This window comes from Brachyistius frenatus, unplaced genomic scaffold (genome assembly GCF_029030835.1).
Source record: "Brachyistius frenatus isolate BFR_SWC_R1_liver_20210118 unplaced genomic scaffold, ASM2903083v1 Contig_6, whole genome shotgun sequence".
In the NCBI taxonomy this organism is placed as follows: Eukaryota; Metazoa; Chordata; class Actinopteri; family Embiotocidae; genus Brachyistius; species Brachyistius frenatus.
The window spans coordinates 4447501-4463973 of NW_027210605.1; the positions used below are offsets into that span (position 1 = coordinate 4447501).

The 16473-nt window shown below is 40.4% G+C and overlaps 1 protein-coding gene across 1 annotated transcript in view; it reads right to left on the bottom strand.

Moving 5' to 3' along the window:
- Positions 1–16337, bottom strand: part of camkvl (CaM kinase-like vesicle-associated, like) — a 35707-nt gene extending 19370 nt beyond the window's left edge. The window contains exon 1 of the mRNA XM_069688012.1: positions 16132–16337. The gene's annotated coding sequence lies outside the window, so the exon portion shown is untranslated. The remainder of the gene's footprint in view (positions 1–16131) is intronic.
- Positions 16338–16473: the final 136 nt, after the last annotated feature.

Consider the following 16473-nt stretch of genomic DNA (forward strand, 5'->3'; position numbering starts at 1 on the left):
CGCTCGTGTGGCTAAAAAAAAAACGGCAATTCAGCTTGAGAGTGATGTGAACACTTTTCATTACCTTTGGTCATCACAGTCCATTGATCAGCTATTTGGTTTGACCAGTTGCAATAACATCAAAGCAAATCCCACATTTATGAAACTTGAAATGTTCGTCTTTCCTGAGACCGTCTCACGAGAGTTTCGTTGCACCGGATTGCATTATATTAAAGGGTTCACAGAAAGTTTGTCTCACTGATATAAATAGGCTATGTTCATACTGAATGATTTAAAAAGGTGTACAAAATATTCAGGATAAAAAATAGTATCAATTGAAATAGGACTATTGTATTGTATCGTATTCAGTATATTTACATATGAATCAAAGTAATTATTGTTGAACTGTGAGCACATGTACCTTTAGGGAATTGTTTCTTTGTGGAGCAAGGACATGCAGACACTTGAGATTTCTGAAAACGCTCCTATGTGGGGTCTGTTTCTTTGCAACTGCCGGCCTTGTACTATAATGAGGAAGGGGGAAAGGACATCTCAGACATTCCTGATGTATTACTGACATTTTGTCAACCTTACACTCACACAGCCAGAGGATGTCAACTCGCACGCAATGTTCAGGAGTCACCTTGTTGTTGCCTCAATCTGGCCTCTGATCTCTTAATTTGAGAGTCAGTATATCAGCTTCTGTATCTGCAATAAGACAACTGTACAAATGGAAAACAGAAACCACGATCACTGATCAGCAGGCAGTGCTATTGGTCATCAATCACAAATCCATTTTTGCATTTTGTAATACAAGTCACTGATGACACATACATTGAAAATGTAGCTTTCCACATAAAATAAGTCAGAGTCAGATTAATGACAATGATCTGTCAGAACAATTCTGCTGAGACCAAGTGGAGCGTTGGACTTAAACCATATCCGTGTTTGCCAATGTTCAAGAGTTATGATGTTATAATAAAAATGTGACAATACTTTAAATGTGTAGTTGATATAAAATTCTGTAGCTGCAGACATTTCTTAAATCGTTCCTCCTCTGAATGTGTTGCATCTTTATTTTTGTCTGAGCAGCACCTTCAAACGTGACCTGAACAGCACTGCTTTCATCTTTACTGTAAATCAATATTGTATTTTGAACACATTCACAAGTTAAAAAACAACAACAACAACAACTGTACTTTGGGCTTCACTTGTGCATGCAGTTTGGGGGAAATAAGACTTCATGTTAAAAGTATGTGGTGCATAAAATATTGCCATGCCAGGCAGACACGACCAATGTCGCACATGGCTCACTTGTCAAATAGAAAAGCCCAGAGTTAAACAGTCAACTCTCAGCTCCGCCACACGCACACCTCACACAATGAAACATAAACGCTTTTGGCAGACACGAGAGATTAGACAAAAGAGCACAGAGGAGGCGGAAAATATTACTAATGTTTCAGAAGTTTGAGATCCTTTAAAGCATGCTGCAAAACTTTAAAAAAAAAATGCAAAAAGCTGATGGCTGCGCGTTTCAGTGAGTGTGGAAATGCGTGTTTGTCAGTCGGGGGTCAATGGAGAGGAACAACATTTTCTGTCAGGTGGTTTTGTCCATTAAACACACAATGTATCAATGACTGAAAACGCAGCTCCCTGTCGGGCCCTGAGCTGATTCTACTTTTACCAGCCAACTTCATTTCTGTGTGTGTGTTGGAGGGCAGTTTTGGTCACACTTAATCCACTTTTGGATGCTTGAGAAGCCACTCTCTCTTTGTCTGTGTCTCTCTCGCACACACACCTTTGTTCACTCTCTCTGTCAACACATATAGACCCACTAATGCACCGTCCCACGAACCTCCTGCGCACACACACACGCGTGCACGCACACACGCACACGCACAAACATTCGTTCAGCCACTGTACTCTTTTTTATTCTCAGAGGAATAAATTAAACTGTAAAACCTTTTCCCAGCAGCCATTTGTGTGTACATGTGTGTGTTCATGCATACACGTGTGTGTTTGTGTGTCTCCATTGATCACGACTGCATTAATTCATTCCTTTTGTGGCCAAACACGGCCTTTAGACACACCGCACACAGAGTGCCTCTCCAAAAACCCAGATTTAATTTGAGAGGTTCACTCAACACGCACGCACACACACACACACACACACACACACACACACACACACACACACACACACACACACACACACACACACACACACACACACACACACACACACACACACACACACACACACACACACACACACACACATATAAACAAAAGAAAGTGAAACAAGAGACACATACAGATTCGTAACAGACAAGCTTTCGTATTTCTAGCCTCTCCAGCAGTTTCAGTTTCTCCACTCAGGATGTTCAGCTAACTGGCAGCAAAGCAAACTCCACCTTCCTTCACTTCCTCCTCACAATGAACTTCTCTCTCCCTTTTTTTTTTTTTTTTACCGGTTACATGTCCACTGACTGAGATGCCACGTATGGGTCAAAGCTCAAAGTAACCTGAATGACCGAGTTCAGAAGTTCACTTTATTTTTGTCTATTCCTGCTTGTCCATCAACATACCTGTCTGTCTCACACAGGTCTGCAGAGTTTCTGACTGACTGCATCGAGGCAAATCTCGGTCGATAGAAAATTTCAGCAGGGAATGTGGAAGACAACATGTCGTGAGCTGGAACTGCTCCATCAACCCGAGGCACAGAAGAAAAAAAAGGACAGGAGCAGTGCTCCATTATGGTGACTATTTCATCGGTTATGAAACAGCAAGACCAGATCATGAGTTGCTTTGATACTCTGAGTTTTTTACCACTACCTGTTGCACAGCATATGCCTGTGGATGAGAACTCACTTTCAATCCAGTAAATGCAGTTTATGACAATGTTTTTAACAGGATTCTTATTGTTCTTTAATAAATGCTAAAACTGAAGAGCCCACAGTAATTCTGCATAATATTTCCTCATTAAATATGTGAAAACAGTTGGAAATTCAACCTTGGAAGCTGATTACCAAATGAATGAATTCTCTCCAGATTGAGTTTGAACTCAAGGCTGACTGATAAATGAATTTTCAAAGTTTAGAGTGTTTTAACCTCAAACAACTTCTGACACTGTTCAGATTTTTCTTTCAGCAAAATTTTGCATCTCTTATTATTATTACCTCCATTATTATTTGTATGAGTTGCCCTTATCTTATTGTTACTGCTGGTACCAGCTCGACTCATTTCTTTGGTTTTCTTTGAGGCAAAACTAGTGGATAGTACCTGGTACTGTTCTTAGTATCACCTCCATCAGGTTCAAAGTGAGCTGACACTAAAAGGTGATGCAAAAACACGACAGACCGCTGATTGGTCAGAGAATGATCACAATCATTACATCACTGTGTCTGTGGCACGGGACGCAATAATTCACTGGATTACTGGATAATGGCACCTTTTCAGCAATCTTTTGTCTTCTTGATTTGACAAAAAGCCACATACCAAGAATCAAGAGCAGCTTCCTCTGTTTGTGTGTGTGTGTACACACAAACAGAGTTTGCTACTATTGTTACGATTACTATTTTTTATTCATGTAATGCTGGTAGTCGCTGTCATGTCTGGTTTCTGAAGATGTTGAAATGTCTGCTTCTGCACGGGTGGGTGGGGGGGGGGGGGGGTAAATTGAAAGAGCCTGACCAAACACCGAAATGATGTTGACATTTTGGGAAAAATTATAATCTGCTCCTTACTGATGCAAATCTTACAACTAACTACACTCTTACCTCTGCATGTGTGCATGTTTGTGTGTGATGAGGATAAGTGTGTTCAAGCTGAAGCTCTAAAGATGAAAATTAGGTCATTTGATCTCATGGGAAAGTTAGAGTGAGAGAGACAGGCAGAGGGAAGGTTAAGAGAAGGGACACAAAAGATGAGAAAGATGTAGAAGATGATGATGATGATGATGATGATGACATATGGCTTTTGGGCATGATCCAGTTTTGACATGTCAGCAGCAATAGCACCACTCTTGGCTTCACCCTAGCAACTATTAGAATGACCAAACTCTTCATCCAAAGAGCCTGGAACAAATTTAATGGTTTAGAAAGACTTTCTTTTAAAAAAATTTTTTTATTGGAAATTGAATATCAATCTGAGGTAAAAAATAAATAAATAAAAAAAAAAAATCATACTAAAACAGCTTTGAACCTCACACTGAACTGATAACAGAAAGTTATTTTGCCACTCGTTTCTCTAAATGATATAACAATACAGACAATATCACTTTTCTTTTGGCGCTCCAGATGGCAGAACAAACATTAAAAAGGATTTTTTTTTAGGTCACCACTGGAAACACTGCCACAAGGGTGGGTCATCTTGGACTAAATTCAAGTAGTTTTAAACCTTGTTGTGCCCACTGTTACATAACATCCCATGGTTGTCAGTTAGTGTCAAATGTTGCTCTTTGTTTTTTGAAATTACTAGTCTTAACTTTGAGGCATTACACTACGAATTCAGTTGCTAAATATTGCTTCTGTTTGGCGGATATACTAAAGATTTAGTCTTTTAGTCTATATTTCTTTCAGATAAACAAAGGAACCTGTGGCTGATTGGATCTTACATGTTCCGGTGGTGCACGTAGAGTGTACACTGTGGTGTAATCAGCCTGAGGCTACTGCATGGGCCTGTGCACTCAAGGCTGTTGTGGAGCATATATCTAAGTATTAATATAACCAGGTATTCTAAGGGGACTTCACTTCAAATATCTCTATCTGCATTGTATTCCAAATTACGTCTGACTTGTACACATCATCATAATCAGAGGAGAATGATGAGTGGGAAGCAGAGACAAGGGAATGGGAGGGAAGCCATTGTGGTCAGGATGACACCTGTTTTCTGTGCGAGATGCCTCAAAATGCATTTGAAGATTTGAAAAAAAAAAGTTATTGTGTTCTGTTTTTGGATTAGATCCTTGGAGGCAGTGCAAAACACACAGGCAGTAAAGGAAGCTTTGACGAACAATAATCATAAGATGAAGAATCTAATTTCCAAGACGAAAAGCACAGTATTAAAACTCTAGAGTCTCAATCGGCAGGCAAACACACAAACTAGGAGGCTGTATATAGACTTATCCTGCTTTACCACATAAATAATTCATTTCTATGCACAATCTTCGATTATGCATTGACTCTCTTATCATTAATGCACCACATGGATATGAAAAGTTAACTTAGCTGAGAAAATTGCATGTCTGATTGTATAAAAGTTGGCTGTAAGTAGTGGAGTCAATCATGCATAAAAGCTACTTCAGCATTGTACTGGCAGTTTTTGGTCATCTTTATGAGATTAATTTTAACTAATTAAACAACTAAATACAGTGTCAGTGTTGTCCATAGACCTGCATTATAAATAAATGGAGCGGGAAGCTAGAATTGAAGCCGAACAGAGAGTGTATTGATTACAAGGCACTAAATCCTTTTAAGACCTAAATATTTCAAACGCATTCCTGAAACAGTCATAAAAGCAAGGATGTTATAAAGTAAGTGTGTTAAAAATGAAATAGGAAAAAGCCAAGAGGTTTGGTCTAGGATGAAAGCAAGTGAGAAGGAGACAGCAAAAGAAGGATGAACACTGTATTACCAGAAAAGGAGGAACATTCAGAGGAGATAATAAGCTTGAGATGTAGATGACAAGAAAAAGGAAGAATCAAGGACAGAAACAAAGCACGGATGATGACAGATGTGAAGAGTGTGAGGGAATCAATGTGAGAACACTTCCGTGAGAAAGTCAGAAGAATGTGTATGTGTGCTCGGAAGGGGAAAAAAAGTGCTTTGTGTAATATTCAGTGTGATAGAAGACTTATAGAAGCAAAATCCCCTCCCTGGAGAGATGGGAGAGGAGAGGAAGAAAACGGAGGAGGAGCAGGGAAGAGGAGGAGAAGGGAGCAGTGATTGAAGTTTTGGATAAGAGTCATAAGGCTGGAGACCATTTCAACAGAGGTCTCTGCCGTGAAGCTACGTGTAGGACTGTCAGGGCTCTCTCTATTTTTAAACAGTGTGTGGGTATACTGCTCACACCTTATAGCATCCAGTATACCTGTGGAGCTTTTTGGAGGTGAGCTTATGCAGGAATTTCTACTGGGTTATCATTGTAGTAGAGGAGAGAGCCGTCTCAATCATATCGAATAATAATTAGTTTTTGGTCCTGAAATGGAAATTGTCTTTTCTCTGGTCTCATTTCTCAGGGAGTCAAAAATGCATATGTAACTGCAGCACTGTATCTATAGAGCTGGTGTCATATGTGCCTGAAAGAACGCTTCCTCATACCAAAACCATGACCTATTGCCAATTACCTATTCTCATAAATACGAGCGATTTTCAGTTCATAAAAGAACAAACACGTCCTCATACCTAAACGAGAACAGGTGTTTTGCCAAACAACATTGGCCCTTGAAGTAAAACATCACAAATGCGGCCAGAACACTGCTCACAAAAGCATTTGTAACTCAGGTGCTGATTTTGATCAAGTGAAGAAACTTGGATTGGACTCATGAAAAGTATAGCTTCTCTGTGCCCTGTAAATTCCGTTTGCAGAGGAGCAGTGTGAAATCTACTAATCCACCCTCGTTTGTCTGGACTTGAAAGGACGCAAAAGACTGTTTAAGATGATTAAAGGTGGACTGTAATACGGATTTTGCATGAATTGGAGTTGCATGAAAAAAAAAAATATAGGTTTAATTATTTATGTAAATGGAATTAAATACATGGGACATCCACCGAACCTGTCTGGGATTTTGAATAGGTCTGTTCATGTGCGCTCTGCTCACTAAAGCCATGGAAATAGCTCTCCGCTCGTTGCGCCGTTGAGCTAGACGCGGTCAGAGCTGGCTTAAGAGAGGCTTAAGGCGCAAGTTCACCTCAAAATTGACACCAAAATTGAAATACACCGGCACATCTTCACTGACCCACCACCTGCTGCGCCCATCCGCCCATCTTGGCGCAAGTGTGGAAAATCTGTCACCAAAATAGGAATGTGCCAGAAAATGTGCCGCGTCCGCGTTGCGCTGGGGAACAAAAATAGGACCCATAGATTTAATGCACTTCTTCTGATGTTGGACTGAGGGCAGACTTTACGCTACAGTGACTCATTGTACCATCTTGTGGTACACAGTTGTATAGCGAGACAGGCCTGACCGCCGCTAGCTTGTTAGCATGCTAACCACAATAGATCTGCTACACAATACAAAGAAGTATATGATAAAACATAAACACAGCTATTTCAACACATACAGCGGATAGGTCAAGGCCATTTTTGAATGTTTTAAACTAAACATCTTACAGATTGCCTGATGTCATTTCCAACCGTACAGAAATTTTCTAAATTAAGATTTACAATTTACCACATACTGAAATCCAAATATCATCAACATATCATTAGAATATGAATATAACCAACAATAATACCTTTTCTCTTATTTGCTTTCATAGTGGTAGATGTGCAGGTCCTCTACCATCTGTTTGGGGGTGCTGCGGCATTCTACGCCCCCTTACTTATCATGGCTTAAATTGGCACCCTTGCAGTGGGGCCGGCATCATTCCAATGAATGAGATCAATCGTGAAACACGTGGCATCAAGCCAGCATGTCTAAAGACATTTTGTCAATATGTTTTGTGAATAATTACATTATCAAAATACTGACATTGTATCGTGTCTTTTTGTGTTTTTTAGAGGAATCCAATTTTTTTTGGAACAAGACATGACAATAGAAAATATATCAGCTTTCACAACGGTTCCACTGTTCAGTCTTAAGAATTGCTGCTTGTTGCAAACAGTGGCTTAAAGATATTTCCTTTTTTCCCCTCACGCTGTGTTATTAGACCCCCTGCCCCTATATGACATGGACTAACTGCATTTACTAATTGTAGCCACGCCAAACCCATTCATATACTCTGGCTTACACAAATTTTTTTTTTAAAAACAACACATATACGAAAAGGCTCTATAAATACAGTGTGGAGGTAATGTTCATCTTGTAAAGTAGGCGGATTAACTGGAACCAGGTCAGAGCAAAGGCAGCGCATGCTCTAGCTTTTCTCCTGTTTAGCTGCTTTTCTCTCCATTTTTTTTCTTGCTATTGCTGTTCTAGCTCTTTTTTTTTGATGAGGTAAACTGGAATGGTTATCTCCTCCAACCCCACACAACCCCGCACTGACACGTGTTTCCGTACCATGTCTCTTCACAGGCAAGCAAAGAGACCATACTGATATCTTAATTTACTCAACCACAAGTGCATACTAGTGTGCAGTCAAGTGTATACGCTGAACAAAAACTGTAATTTCATCATAATAAGAGCATCAATATTGTAATTTCTGCAGCAAAATGTAGAGGTTAAGGTGGAAGCAAATAATTGAAGCTGGATGATGCCAATTTGTCATCTAAGAAACTGTGAACCTTCATTGATGAGTTTATGCTCCTATGAGCCAGAGCAGTTATTTTTTTGGTCTAAAAACAGGATTTTTGTGGGAAAAAAACAACAACTGTTTTTTCAGTCTTAGAGGCATTGTCAGATCCTGTCTGGGGTGCCCAAGATGGGCAGGTACAGTGTGTACGAGCATCAGGCTTTAAATCAATGAATATGAGAAGGAATGAATGAAAGTGACTGCGGGATATTTATTACCGCCAATACCTTTCAAAATCTTGTCTCTCATGGATGCCTAGGTATTCAAGGAACCACTGGGGAGCCTCTGTAATGGAGCGGAGTGAAAGACAGCCCAGAGAAGGAAAAGATAAGCAAAGAAAAGCCAAAAGAGAAAGCAGAGGGAGGAGGTATGGCTGGATCAGAGGAGGAGGATGAGAGGACTTTATTTTTTATTCCACAAGTGATTCAGAGTAAAGAACGCACTTCAGTGAGGACATCTGCCTTTGCTTCGAACCACCTCACTATTAAATTCATCCATCCAGAGAGATAAATATACAGAGAGGGGAGGAGGCAGGGGTGAGGTAAGAGAGAGACTGACAGAATCTGTGTCTGCAGAACAGTCATCTTTCACCTGTAGCTAGCAGAGATCTCAGCTTGCATAATGCAATGTGAGGATAAAGCCTCCTTTATGACCAGCTGAGCCAATAAATCCGGATCAGTTCTGACCCCTCCTGCCCCCCCCCACACCCACCCCCGTAGTTGTCTTTGCTGGAGCAGGCGGTGAGTTTTGGCTGATGAACTCCCTACAGCACAGAAACTCTGATTCCTGATTTCTATTTCTGTCTTGGCTTCTTGAAAACAAAAGTAGACAAAAGTAAAGACATCTCATCTCTTGAATCCCTCCATGTACTCAGACAAAGTAGAGACACTTAGTGCTTTCCCTCTGCTACAGTGAATATAGCTATTCAAATGTACCTTATTTCCCCCGTATGCTTAATTGTCTGTATATGTCTCCCTCTACACTAACTATTCCCTCCGGTTCAAAGTCGCTACCATAATTGTTTTCAGTTATAAAGTGTTGTGCAGCAGCTGTCCTTAGCTTGCTTTCGCGACAGTATATTGCTATTCAGGGGAACGGCTACCAGAAGATGAGGGGTAGTAGTATTGGCAGCCATCATTATGATTGGACAGTGAGCCACAGACTGATGAAGCAGTGGCTTGTTGGATTCATCTTTACAACAGCTTGGGGTGTTACATAAGGGGTGATGTAGCCGGGGCTGGTGGTGGAAGAACAAATGATGAATCCCAACGACAAATATAATGGGCAAGCAATAAGTGACTGCTACTTTTAATGATCGCATTAAGTTATAATAACTTTTGTCCTTCTGTTTTTTTTCCTCCTCGTCATTACAGCAGTAAGAAGGATTACACTCAGTTATGTGCATGGTATTTTATGGGTTTTATTTGTACCCTTTATGTCATTGTCTGATCTGTGCCCTAACTCTGTGGTGGCCCAGATTCTAGCCCAATTTTTGTTTTTTTGTTTTTTTGCTAAACTCAAAGAAACGTTGAGCCAGAAAAGCCCAGTGTTCCGGGATCAGTCTGCACCATGAGAAAAAAAACCAATTAACAGGTGAGTGGACTCAGATCATGTAAAACTGGGCCAGGTGGTGCATGTTAGAGTATGCTGCTTGGCCTCCACAGGGCTATTTGGAGAAAAGCAAACTCCGCCAGTCTAGTTTCATTGTCTGCCCTCTCAGTTCCAAAAGGCCAATGCAGTTGTTCACACAGCAGTCTAATGACAGAGATAAATAAGGAGAAGCGCAGAAGATATGATAAGACAGAGGCAGAGGGAAGTGGAGATATGGCCTGGGAGGACAGAGAAAGGCACGAGAAAGAAAGAGAGGCTTAGAGATGAAGCACAGGGAAGAGCACGAAGGAAAAATGAGAAGGAGGAGAGGAGATGGAGAAATGACAGATGAGGATGTAGAGACAGAGATGAGCGTTTACAAAGGGTTTGGTAATGAATGCTACTTTAACGATGTACTCTTCCTGTCTCTATCTCCAATGCCCTCCTCCCTCTAATCTATCTTTTCTTTCTATCGCCTGTTTTTCCTCTGTCACTTCCAGTCTCTCACTCTTTCCTCCAACACTGGAGCATCATGGGGATAGGATAACTCATTACTAATTCATTGTTTCTCCCCACATATGCATTTACAACAAGGCCTTGAATACTGCTTAATTAAAGTGCAGAACAACACATCTTCACATGTATGATGAGGCAGCCTCCAAACTCCTCACCTTAAAAGAACCTTTCACCTCAGTTTTCCACACATCTCTACACACGACGCGTCTATCGTGGCGATTTTAAGGGAACTTTTAAAACACTGAAAAGAAATTCAGTGTAAATTAGATGCATTACTATCACTGGCGGTGACATGAATAGACTTCAAAAATGCAAAATGAAGATACATGTCTGAACACTCCGTGGAAAAATGGCTTTACACTGCGTTATTTCGCACACTACATATTCCACATTCAAGTGGAAAAGCAGCTACATTTTGTGGACTATTTGCGTTCTCTGCTTAGTCAATTTGTATAAAATTGATTGGACAACTGACTTGTTCTTATTTTCTATTCTGTAACCATCTGATGAATTTGTGAAGATTTCATGAGTTTAATTCCTCCTTTGCTTCTAGCTGCGACGTGTTGATAATGGAAAACAGACTATGGTGCAATTTGATCCAATGCTTATTCAGTTTTGTAGTTTTTGTGATTTCTCTGTTTGTCTCTGGTAATCATTGCCCCACTGAAAAAGTGCAAGACATAAAAATAAAAAAAATGTTTAGCACGTGTGCATGTTTGTGAGAGAATGAGCTGTTCATGTCTCTGCGTGTTAGTATCATAGGCTAATACATGCTGAGGTTCTTTTATTACCTCTCCCACTGAAATTGGTTGGTGCACACACTGCCAAAACATTTCTAAAAGTTACAAATGAATTTGGCAGGATTCTGGCAGACATATCCCTTCCCCAAGGGTTTCCATCTGGCAGTAGCTAAACCTAGTCAGGTACTTCAATGTTGGCTTTGTAGCTTTGACTGGAATTCATTTTTACAGTATGCTGCAGTAGAAAATTCACCTTCTTCACAAGAATTTGACCCACAAATAGACAACACAATATTCTATAGCCTTCTGACAAAACCAGCAGAAAACGAATTGGAAGGAGTGAGCATCACCGAAACAACTTCTGGAAAAAGTTGAATGGAAGTCTATGGAGCCGAAGGCTTTTTGGAGCCACCCTCTAGCGGCACTCTGTGGTACCGCAGTTTAAGGCACTTGTGCATTGGCCTCATTTTTCAGACCTGGAAGCTACGTCCACTTTTACATCCAGTCTGAGAGAAATCCAACTCAGGAAACAATATTAACTTTAGCTTTTACTCCATTTAGTTAGCTTCAGCCAAGTCAGTTGTACTTAGAGATGTGAATACAAGGCCAGTGTAAACATTTGCAATACATTTAACATTATTATGATAGGATATGTTTAATGCATTAGTGCTATTAGAATAAAGTGTGGACTTCTTAATATTTTTCAGTGAAACACATTTGCTGCGTGAATCACTTTTTCAAATATAAGCCACAAGGTTAATATGTTCTAAAGGGTTCTTGCATATATCCTTAGGTTAGGTTAGGTAGTTACTTTATAGTATACAACTTAATCATGGACGGACGGATGGATGGATGGATGGATGGATGGATGGATGGATGGATGGATGGACGGACGGACGGATGGACGGACGGACGGATGGATGGAAAGTTCAGCAGGAGACGCAGGGCTCAGCTGGAGAATTCAGGGAGCAGATGAGGTGGGAGCGTGTGACAGCAGGAAGGCAGAAGATGAACAAGAAGGAGAAGGACATGAGAAACCTCTGGCACCAAAGTCAGTTAAGGGAAAAAAAAACATATGCCGTGTGTGCAGTTTATCCTGAAGCTAATTCTTATGTAACGTAGGTAGCATGTGTGCAGTAATAAGCACATTTATTTGGCTGTTTACTCTTAACACTGCTCGCTCGCTTTCTAACCACAACTTTTGTGTATCTGTTCCTCCTTCCCCACTTCATTTTTTTTGCTAGGCCAGTTTTTGCCACAAACATTGCCAAAATCTTGACAAGACCAGCGTTAGCTCCAAGCCCCTGGGGCACATAAGGATCATTACTGGCTGACAAATATGGTGACAGTGTGAAAACACTATGCCGCATTAGGGTTCGAAAAGTCATGTTGATGGATCGGTTCACATCTCAATCTTCTACAACCACCATCTGTAACTTACGCTCACTGCTGTGTCGGAAAATCTCAGTGGTTGTGGACATGGTGGTTGCAGATTGTAGCAAAGCCAGGACTCTATTCTCTGTGTGTCAGCAGCAGAATCACAGTGGGAAGCATTCACATTCAACCACCCCAGAACCAGAGGGTGTTTACGGCATCCACTGTTATCAGCTATTATGGCATGCCATTATATCATAATGGGATATTGATGCCTGCAATGCACCAGCATTTACACAAACCTGGTTTCGGCTTCCTATTGATGAAATCATAAATCTGTAGAATTGCCTTTTAACTGCTGGGATCCTGCAGATAATACGCAATATGCTGTATTCGCTCTGCAGCATTCACTAATCTTATTAATAAACAATATTTATGGACTACGCTTGGACTGTAACATTTAGTTTCATATTTTCTGTTTTAATAGTATATTTCCTTTGACCTTTCAGTTCAGACTACAATGAGTCAACTCAGAGAAATATGTGGGCTGATTGATATCACCAATGTTACTGTAAACATAGCATCACACCTTCCATTTGAATTCTTTCTTCTGCTTTTCCATCATAGAGGCATTGCATGAGTCCTATTTGTATTGGATCAGTGTTATAATAATTACACCAATCACCCTTGATAAACTGTTCGGAAATCAATACAAGAAGAGAGAAGCAGTCAAAACCCAAACTGCCATTAAATTGAAATCAAAATACGGAAATGCGGACTTCCCATTTGGGTAGTAAATCGATTCTGCATTTTGATGAAGCTTGTCAGCTGAATTAACTAATATTGATTGTCAGTTTGTCCAAAAGCATAACCAATCAGAAGCTACAAGGATCAAATTAAATGTGTTGCTGTTATATTGGAACATGTTTTTCTCCATTTTGGTTTGGTGCAGTGTATAAAGTTATTAACAATCATGTACAACAAGTTCAAGATTTTTCTCACAAAGTGTGTTAGTGTGGTAAAATGCTTAAATGAGCTGATATAAAAATGTCACAGTTCTTCCAGTGGATCCAGAGCCCTGCCAAAAACGAAACTTTGACCCATATGTTATGGTAATTTTCCACCAAATTTTATGGAGATATTTCCTATATCCCTAAAAAAAAAAGATCAGACAAGCAAACACACAAGCAAACAACCGTGATCAAATAAAAGGCTCAGTGGAAGTAAATGCAGGTCAACAGCAAGCCATTTAAATTGTCTCAGATGTTTGTCCAACAAATGTTACATGTTAACCTATCACACAGATTGTAAATTTTTTTTAATATCTTAGTCATTATATTATTGTAAGATCATTTCTCTGTTACTCTGTATATTTGCTACTATAATGTTTCGGACTAGTGAGCGCACGTCAAAGTAGAAAATCTCCTAAATGTATCCCAGACTTTTAAAAAGGGAGCAGGCTTAACTGTTTTGATGCAGAGTACAACCCGAGCTGCACTGTCCATTTTCACAAAATAGGAGGTTACAGACTCAAAAGAAACCAATATACGCACACCTGATCACACACCCTGTGTATCGCTGAAACCACCTTTGTTTGATTATGTGCGTGGTGTGTTGGCTTGGTGGTTATCTGGTTTGTCCAGTGAGATACAAGTAAAGCTGAATTTTTGCCATTAACAGGAAATGAACAACGCACACAGACTATTTGAAAGCCTTTTGTCCCTTAGGCTGCAGCCTTCCCACAAACTCTAAATGAGGTCTCGAGAGATGAGTTCAGTCATAAAATACTGCAACGTACAGGTGGACCTAAAGGACAGTGGCAACAAAGAAAGAGGAGAGACAGTCCTATATATATATATGTATATATATAGATAGATAGATAGATAGATAGATAGATAGATAGATAGATAGATAGATAGATAGATAGATAGATAGATAGATAGATAGATAGATAGATAGATAGATAGATAGATAGATAGATAGATAGATAGATAGATAGATAGATAGATGGATGGAGCTGTACAGGTAAGACACAGATCGACTGATACATTTGCAACCACCAGTTTATATTATGAGGCTGACTTCTCAGCAGACAGGTGTGAGCTGTGTGAGATGTTGCACCTGAAATATTGTCTGATAGAAGGATCTTCACACCCTGTTACGTAAAAATCAAAGCAAGTTAAATCTACGGGCTAAAAGTGTACGTGGTGGGATTTACACTGCAGGTTTCACAACCACATTTCTTCCGGCCACTTTCTTCGCTTTCTTACTTCAGCAACCTCTTTTGCTCTCTCTCGCTCTCTGGGGTGCAGCACTGTAGTAGCTTACGCTAGATTTCCTCTGATGTTTTCTCCTCTGCGAGCCTCGTTTACCAGATTGCACAACCTCATATAAAGCAATTTAATGAGGCCAGTAGGGGCTGAATTCTGCTTTCATTGCAGAAATGAAATATGATATTCAATTCATTGTGGCTTTAATAAACAGGTTATCAATTCTGATGTTTAAATTAAATTATTCAAACTGTAGCCTACATATAAATTGGTGGCTACTTTTCTGCTGCTCTACCATGAAAGCAGTGCACTGAGCATGCTGCAATGGGATGGTACATTACCCACAAACATTTCTGCATCGTCTCTCTCTCAACATTTGAGCTCACTGTGTAATCAGACCATTTCAAATGTCCACTTTGGACCTGACAGCACTAGCCTTGACTAAACACAAGTCCGCTGTCAATATTCTGACCCGGGTGTGGAGAAAGTAAAGGGGTTTCCGTACTGTTTAATGCACAATTAACACGTGAATAACTGGTCAAGCTAAACCTCGTCACAGTCAGACAGTGAAGGGGAGAAGATGTGAGGAGAAATATGTAAATTTCTTGCTTTGCTTTTTCTTCAAAACAAGTACATCTAACCTGCTCTGCTGGGAGAACTTATTAATGGCGCCAAATGTAATGTCTGATTGTAAAATAAATTCCTTTGGATGAGGAGCTGTAAAATCACTAACGCGAGGTTTCAATTTAAAACCTGATATTTAAGAGCGAATGACGCCCTCGTATAACTACCCTTCCACTGTACTGCTGCGCAGAAAGTCTGATTAGAACTACTGTTAGGGCTTTAGCAACGATACAAAGTACAGCAAACTCGTTACAGCCTCTCCATACAGGCTGCGGGCGGTCATTTGGCAGCTCTTTAACACAAAACAAAAATCTCGTCTGGTCATCTCGTTAGGTAGAATCGGTTTAAACTTTATTTTGGAAGGAGAAGAAGCCACCGACACTTTTTTTTTTATGTGTGCTCTCAGGCTGCCAGTTGGAGATTTTCACCGCAGCTGTTTCACAGCGCGCATCGGGAGCATCAGGAGCAGCACGCCACATTAACGTCTCTGATCTCCTTATCGGCTGCTTTAATACAACAGGGATTAAATAAGAGTTGTCAACGCCAAATTATTTCACCACGTTTTATGTTTGCGGCGAGCCTTACCTGGAGTTGTAGCGGCTCTGGAGAAGTGTGGGTGCGTTCGTTTGCAGCCCCCCTATCCAAAATTCTGGTCCTATTTCGGAGTCGAAGACGAGACAGATAACACTAACAACGTTTCTTTGTTGATGCACTAACAGCGTAAGAGAGGTGAACTAACCGCAGCTCCTTCTCTTGCACGACTGTCTTCGGTGAGAATTAGTTTGCTTGCTTCTGACTGCCGCCCTCCCTCCCTCCCACTCACTCACTCACTCACTCACTGTCTCCCACCCAAGAGAAATAAATAATCTTTCATCTCTCTGTCTCTGTCTCCGTCTCTCTCTCTCTCACACACACACACACACACAC